Genomic DNA, 25,743 nt, shown 5'->3' with positions numbered 1-25,743 from the left:
TTAGCACAGTTCGAGGCGGAGATGAAGAAACTCCACATTGCAATAGCTGCAATCAGCGAGATGAGGTGGGCTGGCAGTGGGGAAACAACAACATCAGATAGCAATCTAGTCCTACACAGTGGCAACAGTGACGGCAGCAGATATGGAGTGGGAATTTTCGTGTCCAAGCGCATAAAGAAGGCACTGGTTTCCTGGGAACCCATTTCTCATGACCGCCAGGTTCAGATGTAGAGCTAGATACATAAACATCACTCAATGCTATGCCCCGACGGAAGACGCAAACGACGACACCAAGGACGACTTCTATACTGCCCTTACAGCAACCCTCAACAAGCTTCGGCAAGGTGACATTAACATCCTCTCATGGGTCACTTCAATGCAAAATTGGCCCCAACAACACCGGACTAAGATCTGTCATGGGCCAGCATGGAACTGGGACTCGCAACGATAACGGAGAGAGATTAGTGTAACTCTGCCAGCTATTCCAACTGGTCATCGGCGGCACAATATTCCCACACAAAGGTGCCCACAAATACTCCTGGACATCTCCCAGTGGTAATACGCGCAACCAGATCGACCACATATGCATTAGCAGGAAATGGAGACACTCGCTACTGGGACCTGATTTGAAGGAGGAACCACCTGAAGCCTCTGGCGGACCAGCTCACAACAGTACCGTGAGAAGTATCGCGGACTATGCAGAGCGGTGAAAAGGTCGGCCAGAAAGGACAAAAGAGCACAGCTGGATAGACGCAGTACGAGCAGCCGGCGAGAACAACATGCGCGACGACATCTGTCTCACATCGCACAGACTCGGCGACATACAGAGGAAAAGTGACTACCTCGTCTGGATAGTTAGCAGCGTAGGGCTCGAGATTAACATAGCGAAAACAAAAGCTATGCGCTTCAACCACTCCAGCCAAGGAAACATCAACATAAATGGGAACCCAATCGAGTTCATTAACAGTTTCCCATACCATATCCAACAGTGGTGGAGTGGATGGATGATGTCCCCAGTCGTCTTGGCAAAGCCCGCTCAGCATTTGGGAGACTATACCGCATATGGAGAGACCGACAAATCAGCCGAAAGCTGATGAACAAAGCTCAGGATCGTGTGTGCGTGTGTGAAATCCATACTGCTATACGGAAGTGAGAGTCCCCGATTCACATCCAAATAAGGAAGAAAAAATGGATGTGGATAGGGCACGCTATCAGAAGAAACCCGATTAGCATAGTGAGGATGGCACTAGACTGGAACCCCCAAGAAAGCAGGCGAGTAGGAAGGCCAAGAGCAACCTGGAGAGGAACCGCTCACCAAGAACTAGCCCGAATAAACACCACATGGGAAAGTGCAAAACAGACAGCTCAAAATAGAGTTAGATGGAAAGCTCTCGTAGAAGCCCTAAGTTCCCGAGAGGAAAAGAAGGAATTAAAAGAAGGAAGTAAAAAAATGATTTCATTGCGGTATTTTGTTGCAGGAGTAATAATCGGACTAATTAAAGCCAGATATAAAACTAGAAGGAACGAGTTCCCCCACTATCTAAAACTCAGCTAGTGGAAGTGCGAAGGAGAGACTTCAGCACTGACGGTTTTTTGCGGTTTGTGGGCGTTAGAGTGAGTTTTATAAGGGTAACAGAAATGTGAAAAAATATTAAAACATTTTTCAAAACTGTGGGCGTGGGAGTTGTGGAGCGTTAGGGTAGACGAGGCAACATGGGTTAACCAACTTGCGCTGAGTCTATGTCTCTGGAGTCTGCATGCTGAATCTCAACTTTCTAGCTTTTATAGTTCCTGTAATCTCGTTCATACGGACGGACGGACGGATGGAGGGACGACAGACAGACGGATATGGTTCCGATGTCGATTGTCACCTTAAGAGTTGGATGATGTTCATCTTGAGGTTGAATAAGAGGTGCTACTCTGGACAGAAACACACTTTCAGGACTTGTCACAAGACATAGATTCCATAATCGACCCAGAGATTTTCGAATATAATTAACTTGCGACAACGATAACTCGAGCAAGACGTCAATAAAGTTATGTTGTGCTATAGGGTAAAGGATATTCGATTTTTGTTTTGTGGACCATGTAGTGCCAGGTATGTTAAAATCACCTAAAACTTCCAATTGGTGTGTATTGGACAGCGGACAAATGATTTAGTTATTCTGGGATTTCACAAGAGGACGGAAAGAAAGAGCACGTAATATAAGCAGCGCTATCGCAAAATGACAGCTTTACGCATATGAGTTCTACGTTACGGGAGTCGTCAAAAAGTACCTCCCCTGACGCGAGGGTACGCCTAACCGCAATTAGGACTCCATCTTCCTGTCTGGAGGGACTATCATGCCTGTATATTGTGAACATATCTGGGAAAACTTTCGAGTTAAGTATCTCCTACTTTAACCAAGTCTCTGTAAACACAATGATATGGGATGCAAAGGAAAGGCTATCAGAATACAATTTAGTTAGCTTGCTACGAAACCCTCTAGCATTTTGATAGGAGACATTAAAACTAGATGTTAGTTTTTTGAAGAAGAAGAATTAGAAGAGGTGGGTGGTGCAGTTTTCCCTTATAAAACGTCTAAACTTATAAAACCATCATCTAACGTATTGTGTTTTATACAAGACATAACAAAATACCATAAAAATGGAAAAGTTTTCATTTCTTTTTTTACGTTAAGGACATTTTATCTTTCACAGATCACAGATAGTATGGTAGTGAAAGAGTACAAAGCTAAGATCAAAACCAGAGAGAACGCTATAGTCGAGTTCCCCGACTATCTATCATACGGAAAGACAGACGGATATGGCCTGATCGACTCGGCTTTTGATCCTGATGAAGAATATATATACTTTATATGGTCGGATACGCTTCCTTCTGCCTGTCACATACTTTTCAACGAATCTAGTATACCCTTTTACTCTATAATTGTCGGGTGTTAATAGGAAAAAAGGGCCCGTGGGTATTATTGTATTTTGATGATATTTCACTTACACTCTGTGTCATTATGTTTAAAAAGATTTGGTTAAAGATGGAGATCCTAAACTCCAGATATTGCCGCAACTATGTGCAAAAACTAATGGCAGGACCGACCCTACAGGCGGGGAGGTTGAGTCTTAATTGCGGTTAGTCTTCTCAAAATTTTGTAATCATTTGTCCGTTATCGAAACAGTTTCAAATAATCTAGCCGATAGGGACCAATTGGTAGTTCTTTGTTAATTTAATATACCAGATACTACGTTGTCTACAGAAGAAAAATCCGATATCAAGTACTAAATTGACAACGTCCTTAACATATCGTTGTCACAAAATAATTATAATCGTCATTGTCTTGGTCCATTATCGTTGGTCTTAATTCGTTGATAAAATCTTAAAAATTTTTGTATATATTTTTCTCGTTGTATACCTTTTTCCTATATTGCGTCTATCTTCTGAAATCAACTGCAAAGAGCTAGACGACCTCCACGGAAGCGATCACTTTCCCATCCACCCTTTACTTCAAAAACATTATTAAACCCAAGCCCAAACATAAACAATAGGCAGGCACCATAAAAAATATTCTTCAATATTCCTTAATTGGTCCTTCGCATTATAGAACCCCATACCGACACACAGGGTGGAGCGCGCAAGACAGATGGATTTGTAAAGAGCGCCCTACCCGATTGAAAGGTCGCAGATATCTAGGGTGGGATTCATTTGAAAGAGGTGATTGGGAAGTTTGCTTCAACACGGTCCTTCAATTTCCAAAATGTTGTGGTCTGTGGAACACCGTACGTTTTGCGCATGAGGTTTAATATCGCCCTCCGCTGCCGTGTCCCAGATCGAAGTCGCATTCTTTCTCGGTTAAAAACGTTTGAGACGAGTGGTAATGTGTCTACGATCAGAAGGGAGTGTCAATCACTTCTGCAGAAAACATCTAGGGGGTTCGAGCCGCCATTCATCAGTCTCCCATGCGGTCGATTCGAAAACAGTCACAAGTTCTTGGTTTTTCAAGGCGTTCTATGCATCGAATAATTGAAAAACATCTTCATATGCATCCCTACAAAATGGTAGTCGTTCAGGAATTACAGCCACGTGGTTACGAAGCAAGACAAATCGCGAGTGAAAACATGCTTGCTGCATTGCCGCGAGACGCCATCGTTTTCTTCTCTGACGAGGCACATTTCCCATCAGTGTTTATGTCAAAAAACAGAATTTTTTTCTTGTTCTTTTTTTTAATTCCTTGTTATTCCTCTCGGGAACTTAGGGCTTCCACGAGAGCCTAATATTCTCGTATTTGTTTCGGTAATCTTTTTAGGCTTATCCCAGTGGGGATAAATTTTAATTTCCAATACCAATATTTAAGGAAATGATAATAAGTTTCGTAATTTTGTATTACATCGTGTTTGCTTTCATTTTGTAATCCATCTGTCTCGCGCGCTCCACTCTGTCGATATGATTACGAGCTATTTTTTATAATTCATGCCAAGCCAAGGCTCTAGACAAAATAATAGCAAAAAGGATGTGCTAATATTATCTTATTCACAACAGCCGATACGGCTTCAAAAGAGGCAAATCAGTACTAGACAGTCTCCAAAATATTGCTCGAAGTAAATACGTCTCAATTATTTCACTTGATTTAAAAAGGCTTTTGGTCAATGTGGCATTCATTTAGTAATGCACCTACTAAAGTAAGTAAAGTAGGGCCACGTATAAATAATTATAGCTTCGTCAAAAATTCCAAGTGCAACTTTCCGAGAAACAGCGACAGCCACTAACCTTTGTTGTTTCGGAATTTAAACCAATCGCAAAAATAAAGAGATGGAAAAGGCGCAACAATGAAGTCAGTGCACGTGTTTGCTATAGGCCTGAGAGAATTTGGTCGCTGAAGCGCTATCCAAACAATAACTCAATGCCATAAAGGAGGTGGAATCCTGTGTGGCTACAATCCACAGCGAACAGTGGCTCACCCATGATATTGAAAGCACGGACAAACCCTTAAACCTTTAAATTTCTTCCAAAGCAAATTATATTAGAATTCGCGCAATCACATCGGAAGCGCACCTTTATATTGTTTTGGCATTTAATAATCTTCTTGGACAGAGAAGAGTTTCTGAAAGAGTTAGCAGACACAATCATAAATGCCTTTCATACTTACACACTTACACACGCTAGCCGTGATACAGGATGTAGTACTCCGAAGTTTTCCGCCTGCAAAATTCTGGCACTGGCAAAAACGGGTCACAGACATATCCGCAGTCGAAGAAAGAAGGGAGATTCTTACGTCCGAGCATAATAGGGCAGGTACTCTCCGAATACTATTATACAAAATTGCAAGACTGGCTAACGAAATAGTTACAAATTGCACGGCATACGGGAAAGCCAAATATGACAGACATCCTAAAAAACAACAGATCAGGGAGACGCCAATACCCTCTCATGTGGGAAAAATGCTACACATAGACACTTTCCACAGATAAAAAAAAATTGACAAGTTCTCGAAATTCGCCATCGTACAGTACGTATCCTCAAGAACTATCGAGGCTTTATTCTCCTACATATGCCTCCAAATGCCAAAGTAAACTACTGCTAGAAATCGCTAGATGCCTTAAAATCGATTAGGAAATCACACTGTAGATGTGATCCTGATAACCACCTCCAGACACAGCAAGTCAATCCACTCGGTCATGGATAAAAGGCCAGCGGATGTAGAGCAAGAAAAATGTTTGGTCCCTTATCAGGACCAGAAGATCTGCGGACCAGCTACGACGAGTAATCACCGAATGAGGGTCGGCCGGTTAAGGGGGCACAGGAGGTAGTTAACTAGTGTCTACCAGACGGGTAATGACCGATTACCCGAGGCCAGCAACGGTTAACTCGCTGACACAGCATTTGACCAGATGATCGTGCATAGCCACCAATCACACCATTTTTGCGCTTGCGCAAACTTATATTAGCTTTAAGCAAGAATATTATGTTCTGTTCGTTTTGAAGTTTCATACAATAAAAAGCTCAAGTGTTACGTACACCCTTTTTGTAAGGTCATAAGACTTTGAAGATTCACATAAAAAACCAACCAGAATCTAAAGTAGGGGAAGGGGTACAACCATCTCGTTGAGTCAGACGGAACGCGTCAAAGAAAATGCAGTTCGACAATAAACCAGTGTCCGATGACCAGTTCAAAGGTCGCAATCGGTCACAGGGAAATTCTACTCCAAGTACGGTCACAGTTCACACAAACGGGTGTTGTCTCCCAAAATATGGGAAATATGGAATTATAACTTGGAACACTTGGCCTAAAAGACCGATGACAGCAGTAGTCCAGAAGAAGCTCTAAGCCGGTATATAAGGCTCAGCCCACCGATAAAGTATTCAAAGTATTATCGGGAGTTCAATTCTAGGGAGGTATATTTTCGGGAGTTCATATTCTCGAGAAGCAATTTTCCGAACTGTCTTAAGAGCCAAGGACTTCGGTCAAAGTAAAGTGTCGAGAGGAGCGAAGATCCAATCCTGCACAAAATCCCAGGATACCAGGACTTAGACTGGAAGGATCAAGAGCCGGCAAAAGCAATACTCATGAAAGAAGAACTACAATCCTATCAGCTGCGTCAAGAGATATAAATGAAGTCTTAAGACTTCTGTGAGGAGTCCAAGGCATCCATACCGCTAATGTGATTAACACCTTTGAAGTCATTGACCACAAAGAACCTGGGCGTACAACATACACTTGACTTCATCGCAGTGTTGTTAGTATTGCTGGAAATAATGAAATTTGTAAGGATATACAAGCGATCAGTGCAGCCATCACCATACCCTGGAAAGGATCGCATCCAGCATCCCGCAGCTTCAATAGTGCATAGCGCGGGAAACGATGTCCGGTCAGCAAATATGAGCAGTGTAATGACAATAATAATCCGCTAATTAAAACTCACATGCCCACAGCCGAGCATAAAATAAAAGCCGGCAAAGATTAGTGAACTGGGGCATTTTTTTTTGTGAATACCAGAGGAACGGTACGAATGTAAATATTTTTACAGGCACTTCTAATATTTATTCTCGTTATGTTGGATAGGTGAGTGCCTAACCAACATTCCACGGCCCCAAATCGACGAGATTACGCTGGCCACCTAGTGCCTGAACATCGGATGCCCCTCCCTCAGCCTTAGTCCTTACCCAGGACACGGGCTCTAATAGAAAGAGAAGACAGAGTTTCTATTCAGTGACGCTTGACCAAGGGACTCCTACGGTCCTCGCCTTCATATGCGCGTCGTTGCTCCTTCGTCGTCCTTCTTCCGCTTTTCCCTCGTCGCTCTCGACGGCGTACCCGTCTCGGCTCGACTGGGGCTTAGGATGTTATGCCGACCTTTGCCGACCAATGACTTCACCGTCCCTTTCTGACCACGCCAGGTCCTTCGCATGTCCTACGCTTGTAGTGATCCTCCTTGGATCCCCGCTTCGACACTCGCTTGTCGTTCTGCGCTCTGGCTGGCTGGCTCGAGTCCAAGGTCCAGCGGGGTACCGTTAGCTCACGGTCTCTCCGCTTTTCCGGGGTCCAGGGTCCATCATTTACCGTTTGATCTGGCTGCCCTTGAATCCTCTCGCATTCCAGCCGTCTTCCGTGTTGCTAGGCCGCTCTCCTGCACCCGGATTTGTGGGGAGTTTTTAGACTCCTCACACGATATTGTTGATATGAAGAGTGGGGTTAATTTTAATTTAATTTTCTTGGTGTATGACACTAGGTTACCGTCTGGTTTCTTTTTTCGTCAGTGATACATATGGTTGAATCATTGATGATGAGCATTCCCTCGTCACTTATAGTGACAGGGTCTAAGGGGCCAGGCTGTTTATTGCAATGGGCGATCATGCCAAAAATGAGTTGTTGTGCGCAGGTTGGCGCCTCCTGCACAAGGTGGTGTCAGCTGATTCATTGCAATCCTTGGCAGCGTAGGTCTCCGTTCCGCAATCAGCGACAATGCTACCGTCCTCGATATCTAAGATTTAGTTTTTATGTTGTACTGGAAAAATTCTTATTTTTCTTGTTAATATTGATTTGGGTAATTAAATAAAAAAGTACAATAGGTCTTGATTTTGAAACGTTATTTTGTATCTACTTTTAGAATATCCGACACGCTAACGTGTGTGGGCTGTTTACCTTCAAGCACCCTAACATCAACGGCATTCAGGATTGTTGGGCTTATTACGTTTAATTAGCACAGGGTAAGATTGCAAGTATTAAGTTTTCAAGTTCCTGAATTACAGTACAGTTCTTTGAAAAAATTGTTGCGTATAAATGTTTTGTGTCCAAGTTGTCCGATTTGGGCCACTCCCTCTTTAATAAGCACTGTCGTTCTTAGTTTAGCTTCAATGACTTCTTCTGAGCACAGTGGTGTTAGTTTGGTACCTAAAAGTCTGTTTGTATTTAAACAACCGTTTTGCCTTCTTGGTATTGTTTATTGCCTTTGTGTGCATTTGAATACCTTAGTGTTTTATCTTGCGCCTTTTTGATCTTGGGTCTTATTGTAACAGCAAAATCTAGTGGAAAAGCGTGCATTATTTCGTGAGGTTTTTTATTTGTAACCGAGTGGGCAGTTATATTCTATTGTTGCGAATAGAATAAGATCGGTTGAATCGGTTATTTTGTGGTTTATCATAATGGACATTGCGAATTCTGCTAGGGTGCTATGAAATCTCTAAACTTGGCCATCAGATGTTCTGTACAAAGGAGGCGAATTCGAGACCTGTATGTACAAAAACCTTTTTTTACGTTAGGGAACAGATTTATTGGCTGCAAAACGGAATATTGATGTCTACGATTGCTCTTGAATAAATCTATAGTAAATTTTGAAAACTTGTCGATACGATACAAGTTAAAAAATGCTGTTGATCGGTTGAAAATATATCTATGCGGATAATTTCCCCAGTATAACCTAGTATAATTGGTGTTCCCGCTATGGTTTGCGCGACCAACTGGGTGACGATGGTATTTTGCCTTGGAACAAGTTTTAAAATTTGTGGTGATTTCTGCCGCCAGTTTTCCCAATTTGGAGAAAAAGTAGTCACGAAGATCTTGTTTTACATTTTTCTGGCTGTATAGTAGTCCGTGGTCACGATTTCCCTTTGTTCGGTACTAGTTGATATATCAATGACCGGGCTCTTACAATGTCTAAGTGTAGTTGAGAGAACAGCATCGATAAAATCGTGCTGAATGAAAGCCAGTATAGCTCGCACTGAATTGACAACATCGATTTTTATTAAATCTTTCAGTAAGCGAAGCAATGGGGTACAATCTGTAAGTCGCTCAATATACGGTGTTCTTGATTAAAAAAGGATGATTGATTTTATAGGAAATTCGCTATCAAAAAACACATAAAAAAGCTTTGATTTTTCTACAGACACTCATCAGCACAACTAGTCCAACAATACCATCACATCCGTTCAAGTTGTTAAACAAGAAGAATATATGGATCAGACACTTTTGGTATAACCATGGATTGATGTGACTTCGAATTATGTTTCCACAGCTTTGAAGTATTTTAGTTCTGTTAGAGGTTTAATGTCATTTTTGGGAGGCACCTAACAGTAGCCTAATTTCCCGCCCGCTATAATGCGAATTATGTACGGGAGCAGGGACATTTCCCTAAGAATGTACATGTTTCGGAATTGGACATGATATCTGCATCGTTTTTCGCTTCAGTGGATGACTTTACCCTATACTCTTATTCATATGAGTGCTGATGGGTCGTACGGTTCAATCGTTGACGACTACGAACTGTCTGTTTGCCCGTGAATTTAGAGCGTGATGTAGGCTCGACGTCCATCGCTTCAGGGCCTATATTTTTGTGGTCTTAATTTCTTTGGTTTTTAGAAAATAGAAAGCCCCAGCTTGATTACTAGTGCCTGGTGTATTATTGTGGGGGTGGAATGCACCAATTACCTCGTGGGGTGTTTTGATAACATTGGCGATGGGTTTTTGAATAGTAAAATTTGTCTTTTAAATTTGTATTAAAGTTTGCAAAGAACGTGGCTCGTTCAGGCTCCTCTAGTTAAATAACAGCCAATGCGGATGGCAAAACTCTGGGTTTGGCTAAGAAAACTTCATGTCGGACTGGTTTTTATAAACCGGTCAAAAATAAGTTTAAAGCATCCTGCCGTGATCTGTTATTTAGAATAGCGGCAGTATTTGTGTTATAAGTCAAGAAAGTCTTTCTCATAATGAGAGTTAGTTTTTTCTCCCTGGCGCATTGTAACCATATGTAGCATAAGCGCATAAGCGCAGTCCATTGTAGCTATTACATCATCGAAGTTTATTACTGTACTTGAACTATGGCTTGTAGATTTCTTAGGAGTTAATTTCTGCAGTTCGCCATTTACATATCTTGTTTGCTGTCAAAAACTGGAATGGATATACCAAGTCTAGTGGTTTTTTACAAGGAATATGTATGTGGTATTTGTTCGAATAGCAACATGGGTCCACCCTTATATATTCTCTGCCTATTTTTTTACTTCATAAGATTATCTGAGAATATTTTTTGTTGGCGCTCTAGCATTTACAGCCGCTTCTATGAGTTTAATTTTAACTTTATTACTAATGGTTCCTGTGGCTTTCGCCTGTTCCTGTGTTGGTGGTACCTCTTGTTGTAGGTCCTGAGGTTGATCCTGGAATTCTTTATCGTTAAACATTTTTACATTATCTATATCTTCGTCGGTCTCACTACCGTCAATGTAGCTTGTAGTTATATTTTGGAATAACTAAAATTTTCTTTGTTTTTTATTCTAATTTTTTTTATTTTAAGCGAGACGAGGAAACTCTTTTGTTTGAACTTTATAATCTCGTTTATTTTCAACTCCTAATTCGAAAAAATATGCGAAATTAGAACGACCCTTTTACAAAAAATCTGATACCAGAGAATACGAGCCAACTCTTATTCAAACCAAGAAAAAGTTATTTAAGGACAAGCATAAGCACGTTCCTAAAGGGTATTGGAGGTCCACTTGGACTAGCGGTGATATCTACGACCTACGAACCTCCAAAAAACGTTCGAATGGGCCATTAAACAAAGGAAGAAAAAAGAGTGCAGCCCATTTTGCCTGGCGGACATCAGAAAGTATAACAGGGCAATCAAAGCTAGGACTATATTTCTAGAGAATAACAAGGAATAACTGGAATAACAACGTACTGGCATTAATGCCAAAAGACCATAATACATAGAAAATATGAAAATTCGAACACCAACAGGTCTATGGCTTCTTTCTATAATTTGGAATGGACTGTAATTGAATTCAAGCTTGGTACTCAAATTTTCAACTAAGAGCTTTGAAAGTAAACCAAGCTATCTAGTCAAAGTAGATCCCGGGTCCCAGGACATTTTTTAAAAATTAAGAGCAGTAGTCAATATTGCAGAATAAAGACAAGGGACTCAGCTGTTTGACATACAAAAGCTTTAAAGCAAGAAGAAGAGCTTGCCCAACGTACTTATATTGAAAAATGATCAACATCCAGTACAAAAAACTCACTGTGGAAAGCTCACCCAACTCTTGGCTCACCCACAGTACCAGTGGTCCCTATTAGAAACCACACAGGTGGTTGGGCCCGTAGCGACAAAAATAGAGCCAGCACATTTGGCACTCATCTACAAAAAGTCTTCCAATCGAATTCTGCAACAAACACGTTTGAAATTCCGCCCGCAACAGACGACTCCCAGCTTCATCATGCACCAGTTGTGTTTCGCTCAAACGAAATCTCAAAAATCATCAAAGAACATCTGAACCCAAAAAAATCTGCAGGGTGCGACCTAATTACCCCTTACTGTGCCGTATGCAGCATTACCCAGCTCTTCAACGCCATCAACAAACTTGGCTACTTTCCAGGAAGTCAATAATAATAATGATACCAAAGCCGGGAAAAGATCACACTGTTCCATCGTCGTACAGACCCATAAGCCTTCTATCCTGCTTATCGAAACTTTTCGAAAAATGCCTACTGTCTCTGACTATTACTCCATTCCTGAACACGCACAACACAATACCAGCACACCAATTTGGCTTTCGTGAAAAACATGGAACTATTGAGCAAGTTAAGCGCATAACATCTGAAATACGAAACGCATTTGAAAAACGGGAATTCTGCTCTGCGATTTTTCTAGATGTTTCGCAGGCATTCGACAGAGTTTGGCTGGACGGTCTGATGTACAAAATCAAAACAACGCTTCCAAACAACACTCATAAACTGCTAGAATCGTACCTCTACAACAGGAAGTTTGTAGTGAGGTGCAACACTGCGATATCCGACGAACACAGTATTGAAGCCGGTGTCCCACAAGGCAGCGTACTAGGCCCAACACTATACGTCCTATTCACAGCAGACATCCTTACAAGCAGCAACCTGACAGTTTCAACACTTGCGGATGACACAGCTATTCTCAGCCGCTCCAGATGCCCAATCAAAGCATCATCTCAGCTAGCCATCTACCTGGTCGACGTGGAAAAGTGGTTATCCGACTGGCGTATAAAGGTAAACGAACAAAAATGCAAGCAAGTAACTTTCACCCTTAACAGGCAAGATTGTCCACCGCTCACGCTGAACCAAAATCCAAGAGAGGAGCAAGCAAGACAGGGCGACCGAGAGAAAAAGAGAGAGCTAGCGATTGGGGGATTCCCCTGTGTTTCAGTCGAAATGCGGCTGCAGACGTGTGAAGGGGAGGGAATGCGGCTGAAAGCCCAGCCAAAGCTAAGTTGGTGGGGCTGACAAACGTTACGAATCTATTTACTTATAACATTTATTCCCGTTATGTTGGAGTTGAGAGGAGAACCAAGATTTCACGACCAAAATATGGTAAGCTTATGCTGGCAAGCTAGTATCTGAACATCGGATGCATCTGCCTCGGCTCAAATCTATTTGCAGGACAAGGGCTCGAATATGCAGACGTAACAGGCATTCCCTTGCAAGTTCTTAAGATTCCATTAATCCAGTCTGGCAACGTACCTGCAGTGTTTCGCCTATCCGGTCCATTTGAATTCGGAGGATCAGGTGATTAGGAGTCTTTTTCCGGGTCTTTTTCCGGGTTCTCATTTAATGACTCCTCTAGCTAGTGAACTCGTGGTTGCCTTATAGTAACTTATTATCTCAAAATATTCAATCTAGTCGTTTATATCTCACCGACTATAAATTTCATAACCACTACGAATAAGTTCGAACGTTTGTGGCACACCTCTCTCGTATAGCGTAGCAGCGAAAACAAAAGAAATTAAAACTTAAAAGCTAGTGGTCCCGTTAATGCGTTGGAATAGTGAAGAGCGTGCCTTTGCCGTTGAGACCTACGTGCATTTTGGAATCGCTTTAATTTAGCCCCGTTGGCTCCCGTCCCGATCTGTCCCCTTGTGATTTTTTCTATGGGGTTTTTTGAAATCCCGTGTTTATGTGAGCCGTCCAAGAACCCTACAAGATTGGACCAAGCAACATCCAAGAAGAAATTGCCAACATAACACTTGCTATGCTAACAAGAGTTACGACAAACGCCAGAAATAAAAAAAAAATAAATAAAAACATTAGACATGTACGTACATTATAAATATAAATAAATATTTTCCGATACCTACAATAGTTTTCATTGAGTTTTAAAAAAAGGAAATTATGCTGCCGCACCTTGTATTACATTACAAAAATGAAATCAATTTTTAAAAGTGTGGGCGTGACGACTTTTAGGCATAAAAATGTGAATTATTTAATTCAGAATCCATGATCGCAATTTTCTGGCTTCTATAGTTTCCGAGATCTCGACGTACACAATATATTTTAATAAGCTTAATATCTCAGTTTGGATCAGTAAAAAATATATGCATGCCACATAATATTGTGCCCTTGAATCCTCTCGCATTCCAGCCGTCTTCCGTGTTGCTAGGCCGCTCTCCTGCACCCGGATTTGTGGGGAGTTTTTAGACTCCTCACACGATATTGTTGATATGAAGAGTGGGGTTAATTTTAATTTAATTTTCTTGGTGTATGACACTAGGTTACCGTCTGGTTTCTTTTTTCGTCAGTGATACATATGGTTGAATCATTGATGATGAGCATTCCCTCGTCACTTATAGTGACAGGGTCTAAGGGGCCAGGCTGTTTATTGCAATGGGCGATCATGCCAAAAATGAGTTGTTGTGCGCAGGTTGGCGCCTCCTGCACAAGGTGGTGTCAGCTGATTCATTGCAATCCTTGGCAGCGTAGGTCTCCGTTCCGCAATCAGCGACAATGCTACCGTCCTCGATATCTAAGATTTAGTTTTTATGTTGTACTGGAAAAATTCTTATTTTTCTTGTTAATATTGATTTGGGTAATTAAATAAAAAAGTACAATAGGTCTTGATTTTGAAACGTTATTTTGTATCTACTTTTAGAATATCCGACACGCTAACGTGTGTGGGCTGTTTACCTTCAAGCACCCTAACATCAACGGCATTCAGGATTGTTGGGCTTATTACGTTTAATTAGCACAGGGTAAGATTGCAAGTATTAAGTTTTCAAGTTCCTGAATTACAGTACAGTTCTTTGAAAAAATTGTTGCGTATAAATGTTTTGTGTCCAAGTTGTCCGATTTGGGCCACTCCCTCTTTAATAAGCACTGTCGTTCTTAGTTTAGCTTCAATGACTTCTTCTGAGCACAGTGGTGTTAGTTTGGTACCTAAAAGTCTGTTTGTATTTAAACAACCGTTTTGCCTTCTTGGTATTGTTTATTGCCTTTGTGTGCATTTGAATACCTTAGTGTTTTATCTTGCGCCTTTTTGATCTTGGGTCTTATTGTAACAGCAAAATCTAGTGGAAAAGCGTGCATTATTTCGTGAGGTTTTTTATTTGTAACCGAGTGGGCAGTTATATTCTATTGTTGCGAATAGAATAAGATCGGTTGAATCGGTTATTTTGTGGTTTATCATAATGGACAGTGCGAATTCTGCTAGGGTGCTATGAAATCTCTAAACTTGGCCATCAGATGTTCTGTACAAAGGAGGCGAATTCGAGACCTGTATGTACAAAAACCTTTTTTTACGTTAGGGAACAGATTTATTGGCTGCAAAACGGAATATTGATGTCTACGATTGCTCTTGAATAAATCTATAGTAAATTTTGAAAACTTGTCGATACGATACAAGTTAAAAAATGCTGTTGATCGGTTGAAAATATATCTATGCGGATAATTTCCCCAGTATAACCTAGTATAATTGGTGTTCCCGCTATGGTTTGCGTGACCAACTGGGTGACGATGGTATTTTGCCTTGGAACAAGTTTTAAAATTTGTGGTGATTTCTGCCGCCAGTTTTCCCAATTTGGAGAAAAAGTAGTCACGAAGATCTTGTTTTACATTTTTCTGGCTGTATAGTAGTCCGTGGTCACGATTTCCCTTTGTTCGGTACTAGTTGATATATCAATGACCGGGCTCTTACAATGTCTAAGTGTAGTTGAGAGAACAGCATCGATAAAATCGTGCTGAATGAAAGCCAGTATAGCTCGCACTGAATTGACAACATCGATTTTTATTAAATCTTTCAGTAAGCGAAGCAATGGGGTACAATCTGTAAGTCGCTCAATATACGGTGTTCTTGATTAAAAAAGGATGATTGATTTTATAGGAAATTCGCTATCAAAAAACACATAAAAAAGCTTTGATTTTTCTACAGACACTCATCAGCACAACTAGTCCAACAATACCATCACATCCGTTCAAGTTGTTAAACAAGAAGAATATATGGATCAGACACTTTTGGTATAACCATGGATTGATGTGACTTCGAATTATGTTTCCACAGCTTTGAAGTATTTTAGTTCTGTTAGAGGTTTAATGTCATTTTTGGGAGGCACCTAACAGTAGCCTAATTTCCCGCCCGCTATAATGCGAATTATGTACGGGAGCAGGGACATTTCCCTAAGAATGTACATGTTTCGGAATTGGACATGATATCTGCATCGTTTTTCGCTTCAGTGGATGACTTTACCCTATACTCTTATTCATATGAGTGCTGATGGGTCGTACGGTTCAATCGTTGACGACTACGAACTGTCTGTTTGCCCGTGAATTTAGAGCGTGATGTAGGCTCGACGTCCATCGCTTCAGGGCCTATATTTTTGTGGTCTTAATTTCTTTGGTTTTTAGAAAATAGAAAGCCCCAGCTTGATTACTAGTGCCTGGTGTATTATTGTGGGGGTGGAATGCACCAATTACCTCGTGGGGTGTTTTGATAACATTGGCGATGGGTTTTTGAATAGTGAAATTTGTCTTTTAAATTTGTATTAAAGTTTGCAAAGAACGTGGCTCTTTCAGGCTCCTCTAGTTAAATAACAGCCAATGCGGATGGCAAAACTCTGGGTTTGGCTAAGAAAACTTCATGTCGGACTGGTTTTTATAAACCGGTCAAAAATAAGTTTAAAGCATCCTGCCGTGATCTGTTATTTAGAATAGCGGCAGTATTTGTGTTATAAGTCAAGAAAGTCTTTCTCATAATGAGAGTTAGTTTTTTCTCCCTGGCGCATTGTAACCATATGTAGCATAAGCGCATAAGCGCAGTCCATTGTAGCTATTACATCATCGAAGTTTATTACTGTACTTGAACTATGGCTTGTAGATTTCTTAGGAGTTAATTTCTGCAGTTCGCCATTTACATATCTTGTTTGCTGTCAAAAACTGGAATGGATATACCAAGTCTAGTGGTTTTTTACAAGGAATATGTATGTGGTATTTGTTCGAATAGCAACATGGGTCCACCCTTATATATTCTCTGCCTATTTTTTTACTTCATAAGATTATCTGAGAATATTTTTTGTTGGCGCTCTAGCATTTACAGCCGCTTCTATGAGTTTAATTTTAACTTTATTACTAATGGTTCCTGTGGCTTTCGCCTGTTCCTGTGTTGGTGGTACCTCTTGTTGTAGGTCCTGAGGTTGATCCTGGAATTCTTTATCGTTAAACATTTTTACATTATCTATATCTTCGTCGGTCTCACTACCGTCAATGTAGCTTGTAGTTATATTTTGGAATAACTAAAATTTTCTTTGTTTTTTATTCTAATTTTTTTTATTTTAAGCGAGACGAGGAAACTCTTTTGTTTGAACTTTATAATCTCGTTTATTTTCAACTCCTAATTCGAAAAAATATGCGAAATTAGAACGACCCTTTTACAAAAAATCTGATACCAGAGAATACGAGCCAACTCTTATTCAAACCAAGAAAAAGTTATTTAAGGACAAGCATAAGCACGTTCCTAAAGGCTATTGGAGGTCCACTTGGACTAGCGGTGATATCTACGACCTACGAACCTCCAAAAAACGTTCGAATGGGCCATTAAACAAAGGAAGAAAAAAGAGTGCAGCCCATTTTGCCTGGCGGACATCAGAAAGTATAACAGGGCAATCAAAGCTAGGACTATATTTCTAGAGAATAACAAGGAATAACTGGAATAACAACGTACTGGCATTAATGCCAAAAGACCATAATACATAGAAAATATGAAAATTCGAACACCAACAGGTCTATGGCTTCTTTCTATAATTTGGAATGGACTGTAATTGAATTCAAGCTTGGTACTCAAATTTTCAACTAAGAGCTTTGAAAGTAAACCAAGCTATCTAGTCAAAGTAGATCCCGGGTCCCAGGACATTTTTTAAAAATTAAGAGCAGTAGTCAATATTGCAGAATAAAGACAAGGGACTCAGCTGTTTGACATACAAAAGCTTTAAAGCAAGAAGAAGAGCTTGCCCAACGTACTTATATTGAAAAATGATCAACATCCAGTACAAAAAACTCACTGTGGAAAGCTCACCCAACTCTTGGCTCACCCACAGTACCAGTGGTCCCTATTAGAAACCACACAGGTGGTTGGGCCCGTAGCGACAAAAATAGAGCCAGCACATTTGGCACTCATCTACAAAAAGTCTTCCAATCGAATTCTCAACAAACACGTTTGAAATTCCGCCCGCAACAGACGACTCCCAGCTTCATCATGCACCAGTTGTGTTTCGCTCAAACGAAATCTCAAAAATCATCAAAGAACATCTGAACCCAAAAAAATCTGCAGGGTGCGACCTAATTACCCCTTACTGTGCCGTATGCAGCATTACCCAGCTCTTCAACGCCATCAACAAACTTGGCTACTTTCCAGGAAGTCAATAATAATAATGATACCAAAGCCGGGAAAAGATCACACTGTTCCATCGTCGTACAGACCCATAAGCCTTCTATCCTGCTTATCGAAACTTTTCGAAAAATGCCTACTGTCTCTGACTATTACTCCATTCCTGAACACGCACAACACAATACCAGCACACCAATTTGGCTTTCGTGAAAAACATGGAACTATTGAGCAAGTTAAGCGCATAACATCTGAAATACGAAACGCATTTGAAAAACGGGAATTCTGCTCTGCGATTTTTCTAGATGTTTCGCAGGCATTCGACAGAGTTTGGCTGGACGGTCTGATGTACAAAATCAAAACAACGCTTCCAAACAACACTCATAAACTGCTAGAATCGTACCTCTACAACAGGAAGTTTGTAGTGAGGTGCAACACTGCGATATCCGACGAACACAGTATTGAAGCCGGTGTCCCACAAGGCAGCGTACTAGGCCCAACACTATACGTCCTATTCACAGCAGACATCCTTACAAGCAGCAACCTGACAGTTTCAACACTTGCGGATGACACAGCTATTCTCAGCCGCTCCAGATGCCCAATCAAAGCATCATCTCAGCTAGCCATCTACCTGGTCGACGTGGAAAAGTGGTTATCCGACTGGCGTATAAAGGTAAACGAACAAAAATGCAAGCAAGTAACTTTCACCCTTAACAGGCAAGATTGTCCACCGCTCACGCTGAACCAAAATCCAAGAGAGGAGCAAGCAAGACAGGGCGACCGAGAGAAAAAGAGAGAGCTAGCGATTGGGGGATTCCCCTGTGTTTCAGTCGAAATGCGGCTGCAGACGTGTGAAGGGGAGGGAATGCGGCTGAAAGCCCAGCCAAAGCTAAGTTGGTGGGGCTGACAAACGTTACGAATCTATTTACTTATAACATTTATTCCCGTTATGTTGGAGTTGAGAGGAGAACCAAGATTTCACGACCAAAATATGGTAAGCTTATGCTGGCAAGCTAGTATCTGAACATCGGATGCATCTGCCTCGGCTCAAATCTATTTGCAGGACAAGGGCTCGAATATGCAGACGTAACAGGCATTCCCTTGCAAGTTCTTAAGATTCCATTAATCCAGTCTGGCAACGTACCTGCAGTGTTTCGCCTATCCGGTCCATTTGAATTCGGAGGATCAGGTGATTAGGAGTCTTTTTCCGGGTCTTTTTCCGGGTTCTCATTTAATGACTCCTCTAGCTAGTGAACTCGTGGTTGCCTTATAGTAACTTATTATCTCAAAATATTCAATCTAGTCGTTTATATCTCACCGACTATAAATTTCATAACCACTACGAATAAGTTCGAACGTTTGTGGCACACCTCTCTCGTATAGCGTAGCAGCGAAAACAAAAGAAATTAAAACTTAAAGCTAGTGGTCCCGTTAATGCGTTGGAATAGTGAAGAGCGTGCCTTTGCCGTTGAGACCTACGTGCATTTTGGAATCGCTTTAATTTAGCCCCGTTGGCTCCCGTCCCGATCTGTCCCCTTGTGATTTTTTCTATGGGGTTTTTTGAAATCCCGTGTTTATGTGAGCCGTCCAAGAACCCTACAAGATTGGACCAAGCAACATCCAAGAAGAAATTGCCAACATAACACTTGCTATGCTAACAAGAGTTACGACAAACGCCAGAAATAAAAAAAAAATAAATAAAAACATTAGACATGTACGTACATTATAAATATAAATAAATATTTTCCGATACCTACAATAGTTTTCATTGAGTTTTAAAAAAAGGAAATTATGCTGCCGCACCTTGTATTACATTACAAAAATGAAATCAATTTTTAAAAGTGTGGGCGTGACGACTTTTAGGCATAAAAATGTGAATTATTTAATTCAGAATCCATGATCGCAATTTTCTGGCTTCTATAGTTTCCGAGATCTCGACGTACACAATATATTTTAATAAGCTTAATATCTCAGTTTGGATCAGTAAAAAATATATGCATGCCACATAATATTGTGTGGCAATGTGCAATATGATGCATAGTCTGCGAACTTGAGTGTTAGTATTATGAAGAGCTCCTTATATACTTACCTTTTCTACAAAAACATTTGTTCGCCTCATTTGTTGCCCCATTATCAAAGGCATTATCCTCAAATACATAATTATATCCTTTAAGGCTGCCATAGGTTTTCTCTTTGCCCACCCGGTACTAAAAGACAAAATAATTTAGTTTGAGTCGAAGCCCCTAATTTTTTTTAAAACTTACCAAATTAATCGGTCTACACATGCTTTTTCGGAAAAACTTTACGGTCTCGTTTGACTGAATGAAGCTTTTGAACTTTGTACCATCAGATGCGTACTCTATGTTGCTGCAGTGGTCACCGTCCCACTGAGGAAGCGTTGTCTCACCCCGATACGATGCATATAATCCCGACAGCGCTGGATTGGGCACACCTGTGTAGAATGTCTCGAAATCCGTTGAGAAATCGTACATGCGATCGATAAGCCCAACCTTCTCAAAGGAAATCCAATTTGGAAGGAAGGTGTTGCCGAGAGTGGCCAAGGCCGAGGGATAGCCAAACATGAATTCTTTGGCTGTGGTTCGAACTATGGGCTCCGACTTTGTACTCATAAGCAGAGTCTTCAGAGCCATTCTAACTAAGAACGGCTGGTTGGCAGTAAGGTGTGATATTGCCTAAAAAGACAATGTAATTTTCTTATATAAATAATAGTCTTTAACTATAATTCATGAAACACTTTAAATAAAGTTATAATAAATCCGGCATGAATTTATATATCTTTCAACAAGGCAACATATTTTACCTCATTGGGCTGAAAACTTGAAAAAACTTTTTTTTTAATTTAAATTATATATTAAGCATTTAATAGCAATAACCGTAGGCGAGAACAGGCAGCGTGTCCTCGAAAAATAAAGTACCGTTAAAAATAGTTTGAGACCCGATAGCAGTAGATTAAGTTACAAACCATTAGATTATCTCTAACATTAGAAAGAATACAGGAAGTACAGGATCGATTTGGCACGGAAAAAGGAAAAGAGAAACGAGCATACTGATCATGCTTCGACCTGTTTGCCGATCTTGTTAGATCTTGGAGCTAAAGGAGTTATGAAGCACTCACATTGAATTAGCTGGCACAAGTGGAATGAATCAATTGCTGGTGATGCTGGTTAGCATGCTAGCAGGATTTGAGACCAGGAATGATTACAACTATTACTTCTGGTCGCCAAAGGTTTTCCTCCGAAAGGCAACAGAAACATTGAAAAAAAGGAGTGTACTAGTTATAATTTTAGTTATAATTGTATGCATATGTTAAGCATATACATATGTCATATAAAACCTGAGAATGTTGAGGCTTGACCGCGCAATAACAGTTGGTGTGTGGACCTTAAACAAGCCCCTAATAACAAGAACGCTTATAATATAAGATATGCATATGAGATAGCATATAAGAATTTACGTTAAAACCAATAGATCCAACCGAAATCACACACAATTATTGTTTGATCAACGCTGTCTGAGAGCGCTGTGCTACAAGCCCCATCCCATGTTTTCTCTATGTTAGGTATGTCGCCAAATCAGCGAATTCAAACCGACAACAACTTCTCTGTGATCCCTCATATACTCCATCTGCATGGATCCTGCATGGTATATCCTTTGCGTCCCATCGTACTCGGCAATCTCCAAAACACTAGACAATGTCACCCTTATCGAGAGGTGGCTATGATTAGGCATTCACAGTCTTGCTGCACTGAAGATCTTGGTGTTTCCAGACTTTGCGACCCGAAAGTTGGGTATTCTTACAATATATGACTGTCCTGTACTGTAATATATATAAAAAGAGAGAACGCTTTATTCGAGTTCCCCGACTATCTGATACCCGTTACTCAGCTAGTGGAAGTACAAAAGAGTACTGACAGTTTTTGGCAGTTTGTGTTATGGTTATGGGCGGTTTGTGGTCGTAATAGTCTGCGTAGCAACATGAATCGATAATCTTGCGCTGCGTCTATGTCTCTGGAGATCTCGACGTTCATACGGACAGACGGACGTACGGACATGGCCAAATCGACTCTGCATCCTGATCCTGATCAAGAATATATATACCTTATATGGTCCGAAACGCTTCCTTCTGCCTGTTACATACTTTTCAACGAATCTAGTATACCCTTCTACTCTACGAGTACCGGGTATATTAATAATATATAATGTCCACATCTAAAACTCTCATGTGCCCAGGAATATACTTTGGCATGTACAAAGTACCCAAACAACTTTCCTGAAAAAACTTTAGAACTGATGAGAAATAAGTTTTAGCACTATAGCATACAGATCGTGGTCAGAGCAGTGGTGATCGTAGAAAGTCTTTAGGAGGTGTAAACTATCAAATCGTTCCACTGATGCTGATTGTCTTGGCATTTTTCCCCAATAACACTTTATAAACCAAAAGATTCAGCATGATAAGGATATGCCCCAATCGTGTGCTTCTTTTCCTTATCCTACTTAAGAATTCAGATCTAACATTGGATGCACAAATGCATAAGTAGCTAATGTTAATTACTACGGTAAAATAAAATATGAAACAACATCAACAAAGCAAGTCAATAAAATGATCCAAAGGGGAGCATCTATAGACAGTGATCATGAGTTAGTCATTGGAGAACTTGAAATAAAGTTGAACCGCAACTACTCAAGGAATACTGACAACAGCCAACACCGACGAGCGCCCCCCTGAACCTGCACCTCCTTAGCGACTCCACTATGAAGACGAGAATGACGTCCACATTGCGGGAACAGCTGTTCCCCATAGAAGACCACCCATGGGAGCACACCTGCAGACAGCAATGGACCTCAGCTGAACAAATAATTGGGCTGCAACAACGCGGAAGAGCAGACTGGATATCTGAAGGGACCTGGGACCTGATTAGAAGGAGGAAGAATCTGAAGCCCCTGGCGGACTAGAACCGTGACGAATATCGCGAACTGTGCAGAGCTGTGAAAAGAGCGGCCAGAAAGGACAAACGAGCACTACTGGATAGATTTGCGACAGACGCAGAACGAGCAGCCGGCGAGAACAACATGCGCTCGTTATACCAGCAGTTTGCACGGATTGCCGGAACCCACCACAGACGGAACCAGCCAGTCAGAGACCTAGAAGGCAACCTCCTAACCAATGATGAAGCACAGATCCGGAGGTGGCGCCAACACTTCATGGGAATTAGCCACACCACATCACTAAACGTGGCTTCGGACTACAGAAGCATTGCGCCACCAATTGGGAATACCAGGATACCCCCTGCACCCCAACATTAAGAGAGATTGTGAATGCAATAAAGAAGCTGAAGCACAACAGGGCAGCCGGCGAGGACAACATACCAGCCGAACTGCTTCAATTTGATCCTCAGCTGATGGCTGATACGCTGCATCCACATTTTGCACGCATATGGGAAGGTGAGACTGTGCCTGACTCCTGGAAAAGCGGAATCATCGTGAAGCTCCCCAATAAAGGCGACCTTAGCGACTGCAACAACTGGAGAGGGATAACACTGCTCAACACTAGCTATAAAATCCTAGCTACACTACTGAACGAACGCCTCCAGGAAAAAATTGAGCCAACAAGAGACGAACAGGCAGGCTTCAAACCACACAGGAGTTGCGTAGACCAGGCAAACACACTACGCATAATTACCGAGCAAGCTGTGGAATGGAGAGCCCCGCTTTACCACCTGTTCATCGACTTCAAGAAGGCATTCGACTCAGTTGAAAGGGCAGCTATATGGCGATCACTTGCAAGGAAAAGAGTAGCTGCTAATCTCATCGCTATCGTCAAATCGATGTATGACGATGCCAACCTGGTTGTACTGCACAACGGGAAAATAAGTGCACCTTTCCAGACGAACACCGGAATTCGGCAAGGACGCCCGCTATCACCTCTACTCTTCAACATCGTGGTCGACGAGTTAATTAGCGAAGTATGCTCTTTCAAGCGCGGTGGTCCGGTCCGTTGTATAGGTTCTTTAAAATAGGGGCATGAGTTTATTGATGGGCCTTTTGTCAAACCTTTATGAAACTTTCTTGCCCACTTCATAGACTCGATCTTGTTAAGTTCGATTTTCTGTGGCCATTTGTGTGTACTGAAGGTTTTTAGTCTCTGTGATGGCTTTGAGGGTTTTTTTAATTGCATATTATGAAAGTATAGTAACTCAAGAATGTTGTCTGTAAATAGGAAGTCAATCGGAGCAAAACTCACAAAGTAGGCGGGTCTCGAACGACTACCTGAGCTGTAACCGCTCAGCGGGAAGACAGCCACAAAAACTTTAAACGCGTTTTTCTCAAATCGATGTTTTTTGAGTCGCTGCAATCTGTATCTCAAAATCTATTCAAGTGATCGTTCTCAAATTTTGTACAGTATATCCTTACATAATTTATGAGGTAACTTTGTCGAGATTTTTTGTTTTTGATTTTAATTTTTTTATAATTAACAACAATAGACATTCATTTTGGCCAAAATCGGTATTTTCACTTTTAAGTCTTGTAAAAAGTTCAAAAATTTAAAAAAAATGGAAAAACTCGACAGGGATACCTAGGGGGACATAAAAATTGATGGAAAACCTTGGGTTATTTCAAATCAGATCATCCAGTGCTGAGGTATGACGTACACCGCAAAATGTATATTTCTGAGGCGTCTGCGAAAAATTGCTTCCATTCGGTCAATTTTCAATATTTTTCAACCAATATTTCACAGAATATAGTTAAATTACTACTCTTTAATGTACAATAATCAGAAATAAATTTACTTTCACCGTACGCCCAAAAAAATCTGTAAAAACCTGTTTTTTTCTGCCTTCAAGACCTTACTCCCCCTTAGCAAAACTTGACTTTATTCCGAAACCCTCATGATCGCGTTTTTTATGAGCCCAAATCACTCGATTGACAGGAGTTTTTTTCATCTCCTAAAAAAATTAATTAATCCCTGCGAAAAATCGCGATATGGGCTAACATATGTACATGGTGGCAACCAAGATCAAGCGTCGTACAGTACATAGCTTTTTCGTTTAATTTATGAAATTCTTTGACAAAACGCTTGTTTTGTTTGACAGTCTTTCTTTCAGTCCCTTTTTTATCGTAAACACATATTGTAAGGTAAACTAAATTCTAAAATATCCCATTTTAAAACAGGTTTTGCAAATTTTTTCGACAAAATCGGCGCCGCCAATGAGGTATGGCCATTAATTGGCTTATTGTTCTGATTGTGGCCACTACTTATGTGCTGTAAGGTAAATTTCGTTAAGATCTGCAAAACTCTATTTCGATTCTTCAACATTTCTAGGAATTAACCATTTTTGAAAGTGGTAAGTTAACAAGTACAAGTGTGAAAATAAATTTTTTAAAGTGGGTATCCTATTCGCCGAACGCATATGCTTCCGAGATGTTCGCAACATGTGTGGTTCTTGGTTCTTGGTGGTTGCAGCAACCTTCTTAGATGTATCGTTATTACTGTTGAACCTGCGCTTTGTGCTGTCTGTTAGAATTGGGATTATTGGCTTTTTATATGAACCATTCAATTGATGTAGTTCGGACTTTTGGCACACTTATTTTTGAACGCACACTTATTTTTGGCCCTAGTCAATGGAGCTATCAAAA

At 40.9% G+C, this 25,743-nt stretch overlaps 1 pseudogene; it reads right to left on the bottom strand.

Moving 5' to 3' along the window:
• LOC122625591 overlaps positions 1-25,743 on the bottom strand; it is a 182,415-nt pseudogene that overhangs the window by 57,787 nt on the left and 98,885 nt on the right.

The sequence above is a fragment of the Drosophila teissieri genome, unplaced genomic scaffold (assembly GCF_016746235.2).
Source record: "Drosophila teissieri strain GT53w unplaced genomic scaffold, Prin_Dtei_1.1 Segkk13_quiver_pilon_scaf, whole genome shotgun sequence".
NCBI lineage: Eukaryota > Metazoa > Arthropoda > Insecta > Diptera > Drosophilidae > Drosophila > Drosophila teissieri.
The sequence above is the reverse complement of the archived record's forward strand: the minus strand, read 5'-3'. Positions and strand labels throughout refer to the sequence as shown.